Source organism: Hyla sarda, chromosome 5 (genome assembly GCF_029499605.1).
Source record: "Hyla sarda isolate aHylSar1 chromosome 5, aHylSar1.hap1, whole genome shotgun sequence".
NCBI lineage: Eukaryota > Metazoa > Chordata > Amphibia > Anura > Hylidae > Hyla > Hyla sarda.
The window spans coordinates 198,731,278-198,753,343 of NC_079193.1; the positions used below are offsets into that span (position 1 = coordinate 198,731,278).

General features: G+C 45.4%; 1 long non-coding RNA gene across 1 annotated transcript in view; it reads left to right on the forward strand.

The window, feature by feature from the left end:
• The window catches only part of LOC130272626 (uncharacterized), a 71,620-nt gene extending 62,464 nt beyond the window's left edge, over window positions 1-9,156 (forward strand). Inside the window, exon 5 of the long non-coding RNA XR_008843655.1 lies at window positions 8,988-9,156. This is a non-coding gene — a long non-coding RNA (uncharacterized LOC130272626). The remainder of the gene's footprint in view (window positions 1-8,987) is intronic.
• Window positions 9,157-22,066: the final 12,910 nt, after the last annotated feature.

Genomic DNA, 22,066 nt, shown 5'->3' on the forward strand with positions numbered 1-22,066 from the left:
AGATCTGATGAGGTGATTGAGGTGATCGCTTCAGGTGCGCTGTTGCAAGGGGGCGCAAGGGGGGGGGGGTCCAGCATACATTACACTGAGACATTGATTCCCAACCAGGGTGCCAGGACACTCTGGTGGGAAATATGGCACTAACATTGTTTTTATTTTTCTGCCAAGACCTGCGCACCTTTGAGTCACAGGTGTGCAGGCCAGGCGGGAGGGAAGTCTGTGTCCAGTGCCGGGACGGGTGATGCTGCAGCTCTCCCCTCTCCTGTGGAGCAGCTCTGGACTCTGGATTCTCCCTGGTCCCTAAGCAGAATGATGTGAAGGAGGGAAGGAGCAGGGGCAGCGCTGACAGAGGCCGACTCAGCTTCAGGTAGTGCACCTTCACCCCTCTGTCACCCATGTACACCCCTCTACACCTCTGTCTCCCATGTACACCCCTATGTCACTGTGTGGGGTAATGTAGGAGGCATTGTGTGTTCTTGTGGGGTGGGGCTGGAAACATTGGGGGAGATTCATCAAAACCTGTGCAAAGGAAAAGTTGCCTATAACAACCAATCAGATTTCTTATTTCATTTTGCAAAGGCCTAGTTAAAAATGAATAAAAGCAAGCTGATTGGTTGCTATGCCCAACTTTTCCTCTGTACAGATTTTGATAAATCTCCCCCCTTGTGCGTTGTGGGAAGGCTGGTGGCATTTGCAGGGAAAAGGGGAGGATAATTCAGCAAAAGTGCAGAGTCTAATACTAATATGTTTATGTTGCAGGTGCCTGTGCCAGATGGGGAATAGAAAAAGGAGAATTACTCTGATTATTCGATAAGGGTGTCCCGCTAATTTTTTTTCAATGTTAAAATGGGGGGGAGTTACACAATTTTCTGTTCTCGCCTCAGGAGTAAAAAGAGCTAGCTACAGCTGTATCTGTAATGCACATCATGTGACAATATTTAGCAATTAGCTGATCACTGTTATAAGAGTCTTGAAGTTTGCATGCTTTGTTTAAAGATGTTTTATATTTTATGAAAAGTGACTTGTGAATTTTTAAATAATATTTAATATAATTTAAATAAATAATTGCTATACATAAAAGCCAGGTAAGAAGTCCAGAATGGAAGGTAACTCTTGTCACTACATTCTCATGACATGAAGGACATTTCCAAAAGAATCTGCATGTCATACTGAATAACAGTATTATTTCACTAACCCAGCACACACCCTATGCATGCTACAGCGAGGCAAAGTGTTCTACACCCCTGTTAAGGCTCTCTGTAGGCCAGAAATAGCCGTTTTTAGCCTGTTAAGGACCAAGGGCGTACAGGTACGCCTTTGCTCCCTGGTACTTCAGGACCAAGGGCCACCCCTCCTATCCCTGCTATTGGTGGTCTAGATGCGATCACCAATAGCAGATCAGGGGCAGGGGGGTTAACTTTCGTTTTCCCCGTTCTGCCCACCCACAATAGGGGGGGGCAGAACGGGGAAACGACGGAGGACCGGTGCCGAAGTCCACTTACCCATCGGTGACAGCTGCGGGCGACGATCGGCGTCGGAGATCGGCGCGGGCGGCATGTCGTGCGGAAGAATAGGACGGCTCCCTGGATCCGACGGAAGATGGTAAGTTGCTTAGCAACTTCTAGGGGACTACAGTTTGAGACCATTATACAGTGGTCTCTACACTGTTGCCCTCCAGATGTTGCAAAACTACAACTCCCAGAATGCCCAGACAGCTGTCATGCTGGGATTTGTAGTTTTGCAACAGCTGGAGGGTCATAGTTTGGAGATCACTGTGCTGTGAACTGTGGCCCTCTAGATCTTGCAAAACTACAACTCCCAGCATGCTCACATAGCTGTTTGCTGTCTGGGCATGCTGGCATTTGTAGTTTTGCAACATCTGGAGGTCCACAGTTTGGAAATCACTGTGCAGTCGTCTCTAAACTGTAGACCTCCAGATATTGCAAAACTGCAAATCCCAGCATGCCCAAACAGCAAACAGCTGCGTACCTCTAGCTGTTGCATAACTACATCTCCCAGCATGCACTTCGACGATCAGTACATGCTAGGAGTTGTAGTTTTGCAACAGCTGGAGGCACACTGGTTGAACAATACTGAGTTAGGTAACAGAGCCTAACTGAAGGTTTTCCAACCAGTGTGCCTCCAGCTGTTGCAAAAGTAAAACTCCCAGCATGCACGGTCTGTTAGTGCATGCTGGGAGTTGTAGTTTTGAAATAGCTGGAGGTTTGCCCCCCCCCATGTGAACGTACAGGGTACATTCACACAGGCAGGTTTACAGTATGAGCTGCAAGAATTTTTTTGCCGCAGCGCAAACTCCTAGCGGTAAGCTAACTAAAACCCGCCAGTGCGAATGTACCCTAAAAACACTACACTACACTAACACATAATAAAGGGTAAAACACTACATATACACCCCCTTACACTGTCCCCCCCAATTGAAAAATGTATTGTTCAGCAGTGTTTCCAAAACAGAACATCCAGCTGTTGCAAAACAACAACTCCCAGCATTTCCAGACAGTCACTACTGTCCAGGCATGCTGGGAGTTTAGCAACAGCTGGAGGCACCCTGTTTGAGAATCACTGGCTTAGAATACTCCTATGTCCACCCCTATGCAATCCCTAATTTAGTCCTCAAATGCGCATGGCGCTCTCTCACTTCGGAGCCCTGTCGTATTTCAAGGAAACAGTTTAGTGCCACATATGGGGTATTTCCGTACTTGTGAGAAATTGCACTACAAATTTTGAGGGGCTTTTTCTCCTTTTACCCCTTATGAAAAGGAAAAGTTGGGGTCTACACCAGCCTGTTAGTGTAAAAAAAAAATAAAACATTTTACACTAACATGCTGGTGTTGCCCTTTACTTTTTATTTTCACAAGAGGTAAAAGGAAAAAAAGACCTCCAAAGTTTGTAACATAATTTCTCCTGAGAACGGAAATACCCCACATGTGGGCGTAAAATGCTCTGCGGGCGCACAACAAGGCTCAGGAGTGAGAGCGCACCATGTACATTTGTGGCCTTAATTGGTGATTTTCACAGGGGTGGCTAATTTTATAGCGGTTCTGCCATAAACGCAAAAAAATAAATACCGACATGTGACCCCATTTTGGAAACTACACCCCTCACGGAATGTAACAAGGGGTATAGTGAGCCTTAACACCCCACAGGTGTTTGACAAATTTTCATTAAATTTGGATGGGAAAAAAAAATATTTCACTAGAATGCTGGTGTTACCCTAAATTTTTCATTTTCACAAGGGAAAATAGGAAAAAAGCCATCCACAATTTGTAACCCCATTTCTTCTGAGTATATAAATACCCCATAAGTGGATGTAAAGTGCTCTGAGGGCGAACTACAATGCTCAGAAGAGAAGTAGTGCCATTGAGATTTTGAAGAGATAATTTGTCCGGAATTGAAGGCCACGTGTGTTTACAAAGCCCCCATAGTGCCAGAACAATGGACCACTCCCACATGTGACCCCATTTTGGAAACTACACCCCTCAAGTAATGTAATAAGGGGTACAGTGAGCATTTACGCCCCACAGGTGTCTGACAGTTTTCTGGAACAGTGGTCCGTGAAAATGAAAAATTTAATTTTGCATTTGCTCAGCCCATTGTTCCAAAGATCTGTCAAATGCCAGTGGGGTGTAAATACTCACTGCACCCCTTATTAAATTCTGTGAGGAGTGTAGTTTCCAAAATGGGGTCACATGTGGGGGGGGGTCCACTGTTCTGGCACCACGGGGGGCTTTGTAAACGCACTTGGCCCCCAACTTCCATTCCAAACATATTCCCTTTCCAAAAGATCAATGGCGCTCCTCCTCTTCTGAGCATTGTAGTGCACCAGTAGAGCACTTGACGTCCACACATGGGGTATTTCCATACTCAGAAGAAATGGGGTTACAAATTTTGGGGGTAAGTTTCTCCCCTAAAAATGTTAAATTCTGGGAAAAACCAGCACTTTAGTGAAATTTTTTTTTCATTTACACATCCAACTTTAACAAAAAGTTGTGAAATACATGTGAGGTGTTAAGGCTCACTGTACCCCTTGTTACGTTCCTTGAGGGGTGTAGTTTCCAAAATAGTATGCCATGTTTTTTTTTTTTTTCTGTTCTGACAACATAGGGGATTCCTAAATGTGACATGCCCCCCATAAACCATTTCTGCAAAATTTGCTTTCAAAATGCCAAATGTGACTCCTTCTCTTCTGAGCATTGTAGTTTGCCCACGGAGCATGTTACGTCCTAACATGGGGTGTTTCCATACTCAGAAGAGATGGGGTTACAAATTTTGGGGGGCATTTTCTCCCATTACCCTTTATAAAAATGGTAAATTTGGGAAAAAAAACTGCACTTTAGTGAAAAAATTTTTTTTTTTCATTTACACATCAGACTTTAACCCCTTAAGGACTCAGGGTTTTTCCGTTTTTGCACTTTCATTTTTTCCTCCTTACCTTTTAAAAATCATAACCCTTTCAATTTTCCACCTAAAAATCCATATTATGGCTTATTTTTTGCATCGCCAATTCTACTTTGCAGTGACATTAGTCATTTTACCCAAAAATGCACGGCGAAACGGAAAAAAAAATCATTGTGCGACAAAATCGGAAAAAAAACGCCATTTTGTAACTTTTGGGGGCTTCCGTTTCTACGCAGTGCATATTTCGGTAAAAATTACACCTTATCATTATTATGTAGGTCCATACGGTTAAAATGATACCCTACTTATATAGGTTTGATTTTGTCGCACTTCTGGAAAAAATTATAACTACATGCAGGAAAATTTATACGTTTAAAAATGTCATCTTCTGACCCCTATAACTTTTTTTATTTTTCCACGTACAGGGCGGTATGAGGACTCATTTTTTGCGCCGTGATCTGAAGTTTTTATCGTATGATTTTTGTTTTGATCGGACTTTTTGATCACTTTTTATTCATTTTTTAATGGTATAAAAAGTGACCAAAATACGCTTTTTTGGACTTTGGATTTTTTTAGCGCGTACGCCATTGACCATGTGGTTTAATTAATTATATATTTTTACAGTTCGGACATTTACGCACGCGGCGATACCACATATGTTTATTTATTTTTTTTCTACACTGTTTTATTTTTTTTATGGGAAAAGGGGGGTGATTCAAACTTTTATTAGGGAAGCAGTTAAATGACCTTTATTAACACTTTTTTTTTACATTTTTTTGCAGTGTTATAGGTCCCATAGGGACCTATAACACTGCACACACTGATCTCTCATCCTGATCACAGGCGTGTATTAACACGCCTGTGATCAGTGTTATCGGCGCTTGACTGCTCCTGCCTGGATCTCAGGCACGGAGCAGTCATTCGTCGATCGGCCACCGAGGAGGCAGGTAAGGGCCCTCCCGGTGTCCGGTCAGCTGTTCGGGACACCGCGATTTCACCGCGGCGGTCCCGAACAGCCCGACTGAGCAGCCGGGTCACTTTCACTTTCACTTTAGAAGCGGCGGCCGCTTCTAAAGGGTTAATACCGCACATCGCCGCAATCGGCGATGTGTGGTATTAGCCGCGGGTCCCGGCCGTTGATGAGCGCCGGGACCGACGCGATATAATTTGGGATCGCGGCGCGATCCCGCTTCATATCGTGGGAGCCGGCGCAGGACGTAAATCGTTACGTCCTGCATCGTTAAGGGGTTAACGAAAAGTCATCAAACACCTGTGGGGTGTTAAGGCTCATTGGACCCCTTGTTACGTGCCTTGAGGGGTGTTGTTTCCAAAATAGTGTGCCATGTGGGGAGTTTTTTGCTGTTCTGGCACCATAGCGGCTTCCTAAATGTGACATGCCCCCCAAAAACCATTTCAGAAAAACTCACTCTCCAAAATCCCATTGTTGCTCCATCCCTTCTGAGCCCTCTACTGCGCCCACCGAACACTTGATATACACATATGAGGCATTTCCTTACTCGAGAGAAATTGGGTTACACATTTTGAGAGGATTTGTCTCCTTTTACCTCTTGTAAAAATTCAAAAAATGGGTCTACAAGAACATGCGAGTGTATAAAATGAAGATTTTGAATTTTCTCCTTTATTTTGCTGTTATTCCTGTGAAACACCTAAAGGGTTAACACACTTACTGAATGTCATTGTGAGTACTTTGGGGGGTTTAGTTTTCATAATTGGGTCATTTATGGGGTATTTCTAATAGGAAGACCCTTCAAATCCACTTCAAACCTGAACTGGTCCAAGAAAAATTCTGATTTTGAAAATTTAGTGAAAAATTGGAAAATTGCTGCTGAACTTTGAAGCCCTCTGATGTCTTCCAAAAGTAAAAACATGTCAACTTTATGATGCAAACATAAAGTAGACATATTGTATTTGTGAATCAAAATATAATTTTTTGGGAATGTCTATTTTCCTTACAAGCAGAGAGCTTCAAATTTCGAAAAATGATAAAATTTCAATTTTTTCATCAAATTTTTGCATTTTTCACCAAGAAATGATGAAAGTATCAACAAAATTTTACCACTAGCAAAAGGTAGAAAATGTCTTGAAAAAACAATCTCGGAATTAGAATGAATGGTAAAAGCATTCCAGAGTTATTAATGCTTAAAGTGACAGTGGTTAGATGTACAAAAAATGCTCTGGTCCTACAGTGAAAATTGGCCTGGTCCTTAAGGCGTTAATAGCGATTCACCGCAAATAAATTTGGACCGTAACAAATTTTTGTTAGAAAATTTGGCAAATCAGCCGAATTGAATTTTTCAAAAAATTTGCTCATTTCTACTTACCACCACTCTATTCATTTTATATAGGGATGCCCAGGATTGCCTCGGCTATGTCCAACAAAACCATAGACATTGCAAGCATGTGTGAATCTTATCATCTATCCTGTGGATAGGGGATAAGTGTTCTAACTAGCAATACCCCTATAATTTCATTGCCCCAACCAGTCTGATTGTAACTTTGCTTCATATAAAAAAAAAAAGGTTGCTTTAGAAGTGTGCTTATCTAGAAGTGCTGCTTCAATAGTATTATTATTTATAGTGGTTACATAGTTGTTGTTTTTTTTATACACTTCACTGTTAAAGCTGAATACTATTAAAAATTGACACACAGTATTTATATTCTCATTTTGATATTCATTTTTTTTTAATCAAAACTGGAAACGGAACAAACACATATAAAGATTCAAAACTTCTTATTATACTTTTTCATGTGTGGGTAGGAATACGTAGGAACTGACCTGTGGGTATTGCATTGATGGTAGAGATTGGATGTGATGATGATGCATGAAGATAGCTACTGATGGCGGTACTCTTCCGATATACATCTGTTTGAATCCATCCTTCATCGTCGTGTATTAATGAGACAGCCAAGAAATCAACCTGATGGTAATCAAATGTATCTGTTACTTTGATATTCCTAGTGTTGGTGTTGACTGTTGACATGAACTGATGAAGATCCTCCACCGAGCACTGCCAGATCATGAAGACGTCATCGATCTACTGTTACCAAAAGATCACATGGTCCATCGCGACATCTCCATGATCTGACAGGAAGATGTCCATTTCCAGAGCCCCAGGAACAGCTTGACATAGAAAGGTTAACACGCCGCCCCCATGGCTGTTCCTCTGAGCTACAGGGACCCCACCCCTTAAACTGAAAGAAATTGTGAGTGAGAGTGAAGTCCAGTAACCGTGCAATGAACTGACCTACATCCTGGTCGATGTTGCTGTTAGTCAAGAAGAAGTCTGCTGACTTCAGTCTGTCATGATATCGAATAGTATACAATGACTCTATCGCATGTTACTAGTATTGCTTGCGAATATTCACAATGCAAATTTTATTCGCGAATATCACATATTCGCAAATTCGTGAATATTCGTGAATATAGCACTATATATTCGCAATTATGAATATTAGTTTTTTTTTTCAATGTACCCCTCACAGTGATCATCCCTTTCTGCTTCCAGCTTGTGTGGTGTAAAGAAGGCTCTAATACTACTGTGTGAGACTGGCATGCGAATTTTCGCATATGCGAAAATTTGTATATGCAAATTTTTGCATATGCGAAAATAAAACGCAAATATTACGAATATGCAAATTTAGTCCACATATTCGCGAAATATCGCGAATTCGAATATAGCCTATGCCGCTCAACACTACCTGTTACCATGATCATATCACTCTCCAGCTGGATATCTGCAACTTTACATAATAAATCAGTTGAGTCCCTTGTGTTTGACGGGAGGCTCTATATCAAAGGTTTCAGATGGAAATCAATGTATTTACTTACATTTTCTGTGAAGTTGCTCCAGCCAGATATAATTGGGCATCCAGGTGGCTTCGTGGTGTGTTTATGAATTTTGGGCAGTAAATACAGTGTCGGAATGATTGGATTCTCCACTCTCCACTCTGGTAATGACTCCAGTGTCTAGTCCTTGTTGGAGTAAATTGTCGAGTATCTGTGTATAGGACAGTAGGGGGTTAAAAGTAAGCTTCCTATAACAACATTCAACATTAAGCTGTCGGTATGCCTCTCTCTCGTACATTAGTTTAGGCCAGATCACAATATATCCACCTTTATCTGATGGTTTGTATACCATATCTCCCCAACTCTTGAATTTCTTGATGCTGGACCGCTGTCCCCTTGTGGATGCATGATGCCAACCTGTTCCTGGGGCACTGGGAACGGGACCTCTTCCTGTCAGATCATGGAGATGTCTTGATGGACCATGTGATCTTTTGGTCACGGTACATCGATGACATCTTCATGATCTGGCAGGGCTTGGTGGAGGATCTTTATCAGTTCATGTCAACAGTCAATAACAACACTAGGAATTTCAAAGTAACATATACATTTAATTACCATCAGGTTCATTTCTTGGATGTCTCATTAATACGTGACGATGAAGGATGGATCCAAACAGATGTATATCGGAAGAGTACCGCCGACAACAGCTATCTTCATGCATCATCATCACATTCATTCTCTACCATCTATGCAATACCCACAGGTCCTATGTATGAAGCGTATATGTTCTAGAAATGAGGACTTAGAGAGAAGTGCGCATGAATTAAAACACATCGTTTCGGCAACAGGGGGTACAGCAATAGTTGTATTAAAAGAGCGTTTGAGAGGGCAAAAAGTGCCAGCAGATGTCAACTCCTACAACCAAGTCATCAGAATACAAAAAACAAGAAGGTACATTTTATTAACAATTATCATTTGAGATGGCAGGATATGTGCAAATTTGTTGAGAAATACTGGTCAATTCTGACCATGGATCCTGTAATCAGCAGGTACATACCCACAACCCCCTCTGTGACTGCAAGAAGATCACAATATTTAAGGGACATCCTTGTTCAGAGCGAATATCGAGAGGCTCAATGGGACCCAAATGGGGGTGCACACCATGCGGGGAGTGTATTGCGTGTCCAAATATTTAGCGCAACAAAGAATTCACTGACAGTTCTGGGTCAAGGACAAGTAAAGGATTACTCAACACATCACATGCTCCACACGTGCAGTCGTGTACTATGCCACATGTCCCTGCAGAAAGATTTATATTGGACTGACTACTCGGGAATTAAAGGTGAGGGTAAGAGAACATATGAGGGACATACACAACATCAAGGAAACTAGCAGGGATGTTGGGATGTTGATTTCAAACCTGTAACTTGGCACTTTTTACAGTATCATGACGGAGATCCTATGTTGCTAAAAGTTCATGGCATTGACAGGATACAGATGTGCCAAAGAGGAGGCGATGTGGCCAAGCGTCTGGCGCAGTGTGAATCCGGTGGATATATCAGTTAAAAACCATGGTATCATTTGGGCTGAATGAAACCTTTTCTTTTCGCCTTTTTTATAGTCATTAATTGGGTAGTATGCAATTAGATCATTCCGTTTTTCAATTTTTTTCTGTGGATTTTAAATGTTTGTATGATAATATTTTAATCTGTGTTTTTGATATATTTTTCAGATAAGAGTGGCTTTGTATGTGCAAGCCTGGAGTATCCTGCTTATGTATGATTCATCCTCTTATCATACACACCAGTACTTGCTCGGAGTGTCCTGGACATCAAGAGGACTACCATCTCGTACACATGCACAGAGACACATTTTTTTGCTTTTCTTGTACACTTTTTATTTAGCTTTGTTGGTTTCTTTCTTCTTTTCCTTGCTGTTCATCTGCCTTTCTTCCTCCTTCTTTTTCCTTGTTTCTTTTTCCCTTTCTTTATTATTTTTAGTTTTTTGCCCTCCTCTCCCCCCCTTTTTCCCTTTTTCTCTCTCCCCTTTCTCTCTCTTTTGTATCCCACATCTCTTTCCTCTTTTCCATCCTTTCCCATCCCTGTACACCACACATTGATTCACATTATCATGGCCCTAAATATATTTTCATGCCATGTCCTACATCTTTTTTCACTACACATGGCTTTAACAGTCATGTCTTACACTACTGGTCGTACACTTTCCCCGACTTCCCTTTGCCACAATTGATTATCAGTATCTCTAATATCACACATTACCATCACGCATTTTATGTGTAACTGGTACATCTCACTATTTCCTTATACATATATACACTTATATATATGGTATAAAGCAAGCATAGGGCAGAACTCCAATATAGCAATGCGGTGCACGCAATATAATGGCCAGGTCTCAGGCACAAGGTAACTAGATAGTAGGAAGTGACTGACTGCAGCACACTGCATTCTGCTCTCTCCTCTCTCCAGCCCTGGTTTTGGTGCTGTCAAGTGGTTCCCGACGTCACATACCGGGGGGGGGGGGTGGCGTGGCCGCACCGCCACGCCCGGGGAGATGACAGGGCCGAAGTGCGGGTTGCGGCAGGATCAACCAGGTACACAGCTGCTTCTATGTTGTTATTATATGTATATAGGTGATTGATTAACAAATTTCATAAATACCTGCCCTCATTGTGAGAGAGCCACTCCCGGAAGAAGGACTTTATCCAAAACGGTCGTAGGGGTGGACGTCTCCTGGTCATTTATACGCTCTGCACATGTGGGTATTTGCTATTTTGCACCTTAATGGGGCTAGATACAGCTTGTGGGTATCTGTTCATGCATTTACTCCTCTCCTACTTGCCCCACAGTGTGCTGGAGCATAGCTATTTACATTTTGCATATAAGTACTATGTATTATATATTGTGTGCAATTCTACTATACAGTGATCTCTCCTAGTGTCAACTTATTTCTAAATATGCCCTTGGTGATGGGACATTGCAGTCTATTTTTCATGCACAAGAAAATTATTGTTAGACACTAATTAAATTATTCAAAAGAACCACCCAAGGTACTCACGATACCCAACATTTCAGGGTCCGAGTACCCATGGTATAGGGGGACTTGAATATCCGACCGGGCTGATGTTACCTTATGCCTGGTCTGGAGATAAGACTAGGTGAGCACTGTGGTGCTCCCGGTGGAGAGATCACCGCTTAAAGGTAACATCAGCCCGGTCGGATATTCAAGTCCCCCTATACCATGGGTACTCGGACCCTGAAATGTTGGGTATCGTGAGTACCTTGGGGGTTATTTTGAATAATTTAATTAGTGTCTAACAATAATTTTCTTGTGCATGAAAAATAGACTGCAATGTCCCATCACCAAGGGCATATTTAGAAATAAGTTGACACTAGGAGAGATCACTATTTTCTCCTTGGTTTCTGTTAAAATATCACTGTCTGTGTAACAGTGGTAACAGAAACATTTCTTTTTTGCGTATGATGCACCCATGCGGAATAGTGCATCCGCAACTCTTCACTGGACCTAATTGATACTTGTGTGGATTCAATTCCATATGTATTTATTGATTTTTGTTTTGATTCTTTTGGATATCTCAAGCTATAATATCTCCAATTGTTTCCCCTGAGGACTCTGCTGATACAAGCAGAAGAAACGCGTAGGGAATCTAGGGATATATAAAGGAAATCCTAGGGCCAGGTTCCTGTGTGGGGCCGCCCTTCTAAGGGCGATGCAACACTTGCCAAGAAGGGAGGTCTAGGGTGAGATATAGGGTGAGTTTAGAAATAGGATCACATCCTTGACGGCCCATACTCACTGACTATCCCCTCACATACCTGTACCCATTTCACAACTGTGCTTAATCTTCACCCTTGTTTGATTAGCACGTCTAATATTACTATCACAATTATCTATTTGTGTTGTTGGTCCAAGCTCTATTTTAACTAGTCTATTAAAAGTTAAATTTTATTAATATGCTTTTCCTCAATAGAGATTATTTTTGATATATATGCGGGGACTACTTTATAGGGGGTCCAGTATCCCTTTACTGTATACTGGTGATTTTTCAATTCTACTATACCCAATGTAGTGTGCATCTATATTATATTGTGTGGCACATGCCCTTGAAAATATCAGTAACTTATGCACATTATCCATTGAACTTCCTATTTTTCAGCTGCCATTCCTCTCTTCTCATTATGTATTTTAATATGTTGTTTTAAACAATAAAGTTATTTTTGGTATATTTGTCTGGCATAGCTCTTTTTGTATTGGTGGTTACATACTAAAGTGATAGATGCCGAATATTGCAATCGGCGCAATAACACTAAATTCCGAGGCGTGCCTGAGACGGTGCCTAATTCGCAACTAGTAAAATATGTGATAGAACTTACTCGCCATTTTTTACCGAACCTAGAAGTTTTTGAATACAGTATCGCCAGAGCCCACAGAGTGGCAAAACCTAAATCTCTTCCTGAAGAGCTCCCGAGAGATGTACTGGCTTAGTACACCTTCTTTAACTCCTTAAGGACTCAGCGCTTTTCAGTTTTTGCTTTTTTGTTTTTTCCTCCTTACCTTTTTAAAATCATAACTCTTTCAATTTTTGACCTAAATATCCATATTATGGCTTATTTTTTGCACCACCAATTCTACTTTGCAGTGACATTAGTCATTTTGCCCAAAAATGCACAGCAAAATGAAATGGCATTAACATGGCACTGATCAGTGTTATCGTAGCTCGACTGCTCCTGCCTGGATTGCAGGCACGGAGGAGTTATTTGGCGATCGGACATGCAGGAGGCAGGTAGGGATCCTCCTGGTGTCCTGCAAGCTGTTCGGGACACTGCGATTTCTCCGTGGCGGTCCTGAACAGCCCGACTGAGCTGCTGGGATGCTTTTGGTTTCACTTCAGACACTGCGGTCAACTTTGACCACCGTGTCTGCTTTTGGTTTCACTTCAGACACTGCGGTCAACTTTGATCACCGTGTCTGAAAGATTAATACCGGGCATTACCGTGATAGGTGAAGGACTTACTCCTCCAGGTCTCTAGGAAACATAAATCTCTTCATTCACCTTATGATGAGATCCAGCTCTTCGTAGATTTGTCTGCCTAGTCATTTTGCCCAAAAATGCACAGCAAAATGAAATGGCATTAACATGGCACTGATCAGTGTTATCGTAGCTCGACTGCTCCTGTCTGGATTGCAGGCACGGAGGAGTTATTCGGCGATCGGACATGCAGGAGGCAGGGTGGGATCCTCCTGGTGTCCTGCAAGCTGTTCGGGACACTGCGATTTCTCCGTGGCGGTCCTGAACAGCCCGACTGAGCTGCTGGGATGCTTTGGGTTTCACTTCAGACACTGCGGTCAACTTTGATCACCGTATCTGAAAGATTAATACCGGGCATTACCGTGATAGGTGAAGGACTTACTCCTCCAGGTCTCTAGGAAACATAAATCTCTTCATTCACCTTATGATGAGATCCAGCTCTTCGTAGATTTGTCTGCTGCAAGCAAGAAGAGACCTTCATCCCCTCACAGTGGAACTCCTTAGATTGGAAATCCCCTACTGATGGGGTTTCCCGACGAAACTCCTTGTCCTGTGCAATAACAAAATGCATACCTTCTCCTCCGTGGATAGTGGGTTTGAATCGCTGATGGATTGGGGCTTTCAGATACGTGATCTTTGCAGATCTTCAACTCCACTGTCACGATGCCGGCTGGCAGGAGGTGGATCCTCTGTGCCAGAGAGGGATTGGCGTGGACCGTGCTAGTGGACCGGTTCTAAGTCACTACTGGTTTTCACCAGAGCCCGCCGCAAAGCGGGATGGTCTTGCTGCGGCGGTAGTGACCAGGTCGTATCCACTAGCAACGGCTCAACCTCTCTGACTGCTGAAGATAGGCGCGGTACAAGGGAGTAGACAGAAGCAAGGTCGGACGTAGCAGAAGGTCGGGGCAGGCAGCAAGGATCGTAGTCAGGGGCAACGGCAGGAGGTCTGGAACACAGGCTAGGAACACACAAGGAAACGCTTTCACTGGCACAATGGCAACAAGATCCGGCGAGGGAGTGCAGGGGAAGTGAGGTATACATAGGGAGTGCACAGGTGAACACACTAATTAGAACCACTTGCGCCAATCAGCGGCGCAGTGGCCCTTTAAATCGCAGAGACCCGGCGCGCGCGCGCCCTAGGGAGCGGGGCCGCGCGCGCCGGGACAGGACCGACGGAGAGCGAGTCAGGTACGGGAGCCGGGGTGCGCATCGCGAGCGGGCGCCACCCGCATCGCGAATCGCATCCCGGCTGGAGGCGGTATCGCAGCGCACCGGGTCAGTGGATCTGACCGGAGCGCTGCAGTAGCGAGAGTGTAGCGAGCGCTCCGGGGAGGAGCGGGGACCCGGAGCGCTCGGCGTAACAGTACCCCCCCCCCCCCTTGGGTCTCCCCCTCTTCTTAGAGCCTGAGAACCTGAGGAGCAGACTTTTGTCTAGGATATTGTCCTCAGGTTCCCAGGATCTCTCTTCAGGACCACAACACTCCCAATCGACCAAAAAAAAAGTTTTCCCTCTGACCTTCTTGGAGGCCAGTATCTCCTTTACGGAGAGGATGTCCGAGGAGCCGGAAACAGGAGTGGGAGAAACAAGTTTGGGAGAGAAACGGTTGATGATGAGTGGTTTAAGAAGAGAAACGTGAAAGGCATTAGGAATACGAAGAGAAGGAGGAAGAAGAAGTTTGTAAGAGACAGGATTAATCTGGCACAAAATTTTGAAAGGACCAAGATAGCGTGGTCCCAATTTGTAGCTAGGGACACGGAAGCGGACATATTTAGCGGAGAGCCATACCTTGTCTCCAGGAGAAAAAATGGGGGGAGCTCTTCTTTTCTTATCAGCAAACTTCTTCATGCGTGATGAAGCCTGTAAGAGAGAATTTTGGGTCTCTTTCCATATGGTGGAAAGATCACGAGATATTTCATCCACAGCGGGCAAACCAGAGGGCAAGGGAGTAGGGAGGGGGGGAAGAGGGTGACGGCCGTACACCACGAAAAATGGGGATTTGGAGGAAGATTCAGAGACTCTGAAGTTATACGAGAATTCGGCCCATGGTAGAAGATCTGCCCAGTCATCCTGGCGGGAGGAAACAAAATGCCGTAAATAATCACCCAGGACCTGGTTAATTCTTTCTACTTGCCCATTGGATTGAGGATGATAAGCAGAAGAAAAGTTTAATTTAATCTTGAGTTGTTTACAGAGAGCCCTCCAGAATTTTGACACGAATTGGACGCCTCTGTCCGAGACGATCTGCGTGGGCAACCCGTGAAGACGAAAAATGTGTACAAAAAATTGTTTTGCCAACTGAGGCGCTGAAGGGAGACCAGGAAGAGGGATGAAATGTGCCATCTTGGAGAATCGATCAACGACCACCCAAACAACAGTGTTGCCACGGGATGGGGGTAAGTCTGTAATAAAGTCCATACCAATCAGAGACCAAGGCTGTTCGGGGACAGGCAGAGGATGAAGAAGACCAGCGGGCTTCTGGCGAGGAGTCTTATCCCGGGCACAGACAGTGCAGGCTCGCACAAAATCCACAACATCCGTCTCCAGAGTCGGCCACCAATAGAAACGAGAGATGAGTTGCACGAATTTCTTGATGCCCGCATGACCTGCGAGATGGGAGGAGTGACCCCATTTGAGGATTCCGAGGCGTTGGCGTGGAGAGACGAAGGTCTTCCCTGGAGGAGTTTGCCTGATGGAGGCTGGAGAAGTGGAGATCAGGCAGTCAGGAGGAATGATGTGTTGCGGAGAGAGCTCTACTTCCGAGGCATCCGAGGAACGAGAGAGAGCATCGGCCCTAATGTTCTTATCGGCAGGCCGAAAGTGAATTTCAAAATTAAATCGGGCAAAGAACAGAGACCACCTGGCCTGGCGAGGATTCAGCCGTTGGGCAGACTGGAGATAGGAGAGGTTCTTGTGATCGGTGTAAATAATAACTGGAAATCTTGATCCCTCCAGCAGATGCCTCCATTCCTCAAGTGCTAATTTAATGGCTAGTAGCCCTCGATCCCCGATGGAGTAGTTCCTCTCCGCCGGAGAGAAGGTCCTAGAAAAAAAACCACAAGTAACAGCATGCCCGGAAGAATTTTTTTGTAGAAGGACCGCTCCAGCTCCTACTGAGGAGGCATCAACCTCCAATAGGAAGGGTTTAGATGGGTCAGGTCTGGAGAGCACGGGAGCCGAAGAAAAGGCAGACTTGAGCTGTTTAAAGGCGTCTTCCGCTTGAGGAGGCCATGACTTAGGATTGGCATTCTTTTTGGTTAAAGCCACGATAGGAGCCACAATGGTAGAAAAATGTGGAATAAATTGTCTGTAATAATTGGCGAACCCCAAAAAACGTTGGATAGCACGGAGTCCGGAGGGGCGTGGCCAATCTAAGACGGCAGAGAGTTTGTCTGGATCCATTTGTAGTCTCTGGCCAGAGACCAAGTATCCTAGGAAAGGAAGAGATTGACATTCAAACAGACATTTCTCCATTTTGGCATAAAGTTGATTGTCACGAAGTCTCTGAAGAACCATGCGGACATGCTGGCGGTGTTCTTCTAGGTTGGCAGAAAAAATCAGGATATCGTCCAGATACACAACAACACAGGAATATAAGAGATCACGAAAAATTTCATTAACAAAGTCTTGGAAGACGGCAGGGGCGTTGCACAGGCCAAAGGGCATGACCAGATACTCAAAGTGTCCATCTCTAGTGTTAAATGCCGTTTTCCATTCATCCCCCTCTCTGATGCGGATGAGATTATAAGCACCTCTTAAGTCCAGTTTGGTAAAGATGTGGGCACCTTGGAGGCGATCAAAGAGTTCAGAGATGAGAGGTAGGGGGTAGCGGTTCTTTACCGTGATTTTATTAAGACCGCGGTAGTCAATGCAAGGACGTAGGGAGCCATCTTTTTTGGACACAAAGAAAAATCCGGCTCCGGCAGGAGAGGAGGATTTGCGGATAAAGCCCTTTTTTAAATTTTCCTGGATGTACTCAGACATAGCAAGAGTCTCTGGGGCAGAGAGAGGATAAATTCTGCCCCGGGGTGGAGTAGTGCCCGGGAGGAGGTCAATAGGACAGTCATAAGGCCTATGAGGAGGTAGAGTCTCAGCTTGTTTTTTGCAAAAAACATCCGCAAAGTCCATATAGGCCTTAGGGAGACCGGTTACAGGGGGAACCACAGGGTCACGGCAAGGAGAACTGGGAACCGGTTTAAGGCAGTCCTTGAAACAAGAGGAACCCCAACTCTTGATCTCCCCAGTGGACCAATCCAGGGTTGGGGAATGGTGTTGAAGCCAGGGTAGTCCGAGGAGAATTTCGGAAGTGCAATTGGGGAGGACCAAAAACTCAATTTTCTCGTGATGAGGTCCGATGCACATTAGGAGGGGCTCCGTGCGGAAACGTATGGTACAGTCCAATCTTTCATTGTTAACACAATTGATGTAGAGGGGTCTGGCGAGACTGGTCACCGGGATGTTGAACCTGTTGATGAGAGAGGCCAAAATAAAATTTCCTGCAGATCCGGAATCCAAGAAGGCCATAGTAGAGAAGGAGAAGGTAGAGGCAGATATCCGCACAATCACAGTAAGACGTGGAGAAGCAGAGTTGACATCAAGGACTGTCTCACCTTTGTACGGAGTCAGCGTACGTCTTTCCAGGCGGGGAGGACGGATAGGACAATCCTTCAGGAAGTGTTCGGTACCGGCACAGTACAGGCAGAGATTCTCCATGCGGCGTCGTGTCCTCTCTTGAGGTGTCAGGCGAGACCGGTCGACCTGCATAGCCTCCACGGCGGGAGGCACAGGAACGGATTGCAGGGGACCAGAGGAGAGAGGAGCCGGGGAGAAAAAACGCCTCGTGCGAACAAAGTCCATATCCTGGCGGAGCTCCTGACGCCTTTCGGAAAAACGCATGTCAATGCGAGTGGCTAGATGAATGAGTTCATGTAGGTTAGCAGGGATTTCTCGTGCGGCCAGAACATCTTTAATGTTGCTGGATAGGCCTTTTTTAAAGGTCGCGCAGAGGGCCTCATTATTCCAGGATAGTTCAGAAGCAAGAGTACGGAATTGTACGGCGTACTCGCCAACGGAAGAATTACCCTGGACCAGGTTCAACAGGGCAGTCTCAGCAGAAGAGGCTCGGGCAGGTTCCTCAAAGACACTTCGAATTTCCGAGAAGAAGGAGTGTACAGAGGCAGTGACGGGGTCATTGCGGTCCCAGAGCGGTGTGGCCCATGACAGAGCTTTTCCAGACAGAAGGCTGACTACGAAAGCCACCTTAGACCTTTCAGTAGGAAACTGGTCCGACATCATCTCCAAGTGCAGGGAACATTGAGAAAGAAAGCCACGGCAAAATTTAGAGTCCCCATCAAATTTATCCGGCAAGGATAGTCGTAGGCCTGAAGCGGCCACTCGCTGCGGAGGAGGTGCAGGAGCTGGCGGAGGAGATGATTGCTGAAGCTGTGGTAGTAGCTGCTGTAGCATCACGGTCAGTTGAGACAGCTGGTGGCCTTGTTGCGCTATCTGTTGTGACTGCTGGGCGACCACCGTGGTGAGGTCGGCGACAACTGGCAGAGGGACTTCAGCGGGATCCATGGCCGGATCTACTGTCACGATGCCGGCTGCCAGGAGGTGGATCCTCTGTGCCAGAGAGGGATTGGCGTGGACCGTGCTAGTGGACCGGTTCTAAGTCACTACTGGTTTTCACCAGAGCCCGCCGCAAAGCGGGATGGTCTTGCTGCGGCGGTAGTGACCAGGTCGTATCCACTAGCAACAGCTCAACCTCTCTGACTGCTGAAGATAGGCGCGGTACAAGGGAGTAGACAGAAGCAAGGTCGGACGTAGCAGAAGGTCGGGGCAGGCAGCAAGGATCGTAGTCAGGGGCAACGGCAGGAGGTCTGGAACACAGGCTAGGAACACACAAGGAAACGCTTTCACTGGCACAATGGCAACAAGATCCGGCGAGGGAGTGCAGGGGAAGTGAGGTATACATAGGGAGTGCACAGGTGAACACACTAATTAGAACCACTTGCGCCAATCAGCGGCGCAGTGGCCCTTTAAATCGCAGAGACCCGGCGCGCGCGCCCTAGGGAGCGGGGCCGCGCGCGCCGGGACAGGACCGACGGAGAGCGAGTCAGGTACGGGAGCCGGGGTGCGCATCGCGAGCGGGCGCCACCCGCATCGCGAATCGCATCCCGGCTGGAGGCGGTATCGCAGCGCACCGGGTTAGTGGATCTGACCGGAGCGCTGCAGTAGCGAGAGTGTAGCGAGCGCTCCGGGGAGGAGCGGGGACCCGGAGCGCTCGGCGTAACATCCACGTTCACAGTTGCAAGATGCTGTCATCCCAACCTGAATATCAGCTGGGCATTTGGTTTTTTCCCTGTTAGCTAGCAAGAGCACTCATTCAGCAAGCTAAGGTATTTATTTTTCTTCTCCACGTACCCACCTACTGGTGTTTTTTGCTAGTCTAATTCACCTACACCTGTCTATTTGATTATTATTTATGTTTGATACTACTTGAGATTATTTCGCTATATTGGTGATCTTATGCCTGAGTTTCCTTTATTTACCTCTGTGGTACCTCCATGTAGTATGCAGACTTCTTTCTTTTTCTATTCCTTTTCTTTTTTTTCTGTGGCGTAAACCTGTGGACATTGCTGGTGCCCAAGAGATGCACGTATCTTCTAAAAAACCACCTTCTTTGTGTCAGAAAATTTCCCATTATTGTGCACACTTCTTATTATAAAAAGAAACATGGTGTTATGATAGCTTTTCGTGATAGCTTAGCTGTCACTATATCACTGCAAATCATTGATCCTCAAAGCAGGTTAATTATACTTGTCGGTATGATTGACAATGTTGAATGTACTGTTGTGAATTTATATGCCCCAAATGTACATCAAGGTCGCAAGGGGAAGTGAGGTATACATAGGGAGTGCACAGGTGAACACACTAATTAGAACCACTTGCGCCAATCAGCGGCGCAGTGGCCCTTTAAATCGCAGAGACCCGGCGCGCGCGCCCTAGGGAGCGGGGCCGCGCGCGCCGGGACAGGACCGACGGAGAGCGAGTCAGGTACGGGAGCCGGGGTGCGCATCGCGAGCGGGCGCCACCCGCATCGCGAATCGCATCCCGGCTGGAGGCGGTATCGCAGCGCACCGGGTTAGTGGATCTGACCGGAGCGCTGCAGTAGCGAGAGTGTAGCGAGCGCTCCGGGGAGGAGCGGGGACCCGGAGCGCTCGGCGTAACATCCACGTTCACAGTTGCAAGATGCTGTCATCCCAACCTGAATATCAGCTGGGCATTTGGTTTTTTCCCTGTTAGCTAGCAAGAGCACTCATTCAGCAAGCTAAGGTATTTATTTTTCTTCTCCACGTACCCACCTACTGGTGTTTTTTGCTAGTCTAATTCACCTACACCTGTCTATTTGATTATTATTTATGTTTGATACTACTTGAGATTATTTCGCTATATTGGTGATCTTATGCCTGAGTTTCCTTTATTTACCTCTGTGGTACCTCCATGTAGTATGCAGACTTCTTTCTTTTTCTATTCCTTTTCTTTTTTTTCTGTGGCGTAAACCTGTGGACATTGCTGGTGCCCAAGAGATGCACGTATCTTCTAAAAAACCACCTTCTTTGTGTCAGAAAATTTCCCATTATTGTGCACACTTCTTATTATAAAAAGAAACATGGTGTTATGATAGCTTTTCGTGATAGCTTAGCTGTCACTATATCACTGCAAATCATTGATCCTCAAAGCAGGTTAATTATACTTGTCGGTATGATTGACAATGTTGAATGTACTGTTGTGAATTTATATGCCCCAAATGTACATCAAGGTCGCTTTCTGAGGTCAGTTATGTAAAAGATTAATTCAGTCCGCAGAGGTGCGTTAGTCATATGCGGTGACTTAAACTCAGTAGTATCGTCATCCCTTGACCAGTTGGCACAGATGAAGCATCAGTCCTTTTATCTTGCTGAATTTTTGGACGATAATGATTTGTTTGATATTCTGCATCTACAACACGCCTCTGAACGCGACCACTCTTATTGCTCTCTGAGATACCATACCTTTTCTAGGACTGACCTCATACTTATTGATTGATGTCTTATTGAAAAGGTTGAAAAATTGGTCACATGACATGGCCCGATCATGCCCCTGTGAGTATTACACTGAAAGAGGTCCTCCAAAAGCATAGTGATTTTGTGTGGTGTGCTAATACACATTTAATCTGTTCATGCGATTTCCTGCGATCACAGGAAATCGCATGTCAATTCAGACATGCGATTTTCTGCTATTTCCTGTGTAATAATATACATTTAACACATTTCATACGCCCTGCATCCCGAGTCCTTAAGGACGTAGGGCGCATATATACGCCCTTGGGAATTCCGGTCCCTGCCACTAGCAGGTTGGGGAACGGACCGGGATGCCTGCTGAAATCATTCAGCAGGCATCCCAGCACATCGCCGAGGGGGGTCCTGAGACCCCCCCCCCCCATGTCAGCGATCACAGGAAATCGCATGTCAATTCAGACATGCGATTTTCTTCTATTTACGGGCTGATCTGGTCTCTGGTGACCCGATCACCTGGAAAATATAGATGATCTGACCATCCTGAGGGAAAGGAGTGAGGTAGCAGTGCTGCGATCTCCTCCTATCCCCTGCCATTAGTCAGCAATGAATGCTGACCAATGGCAATGGAAGACGGGGGTTGCCATGGAAACCCCCCGCTCTGCCCACCCCGGATGTCGGTCAGAACAGGGAAAGAAGATGGCGGCCAGTACCTG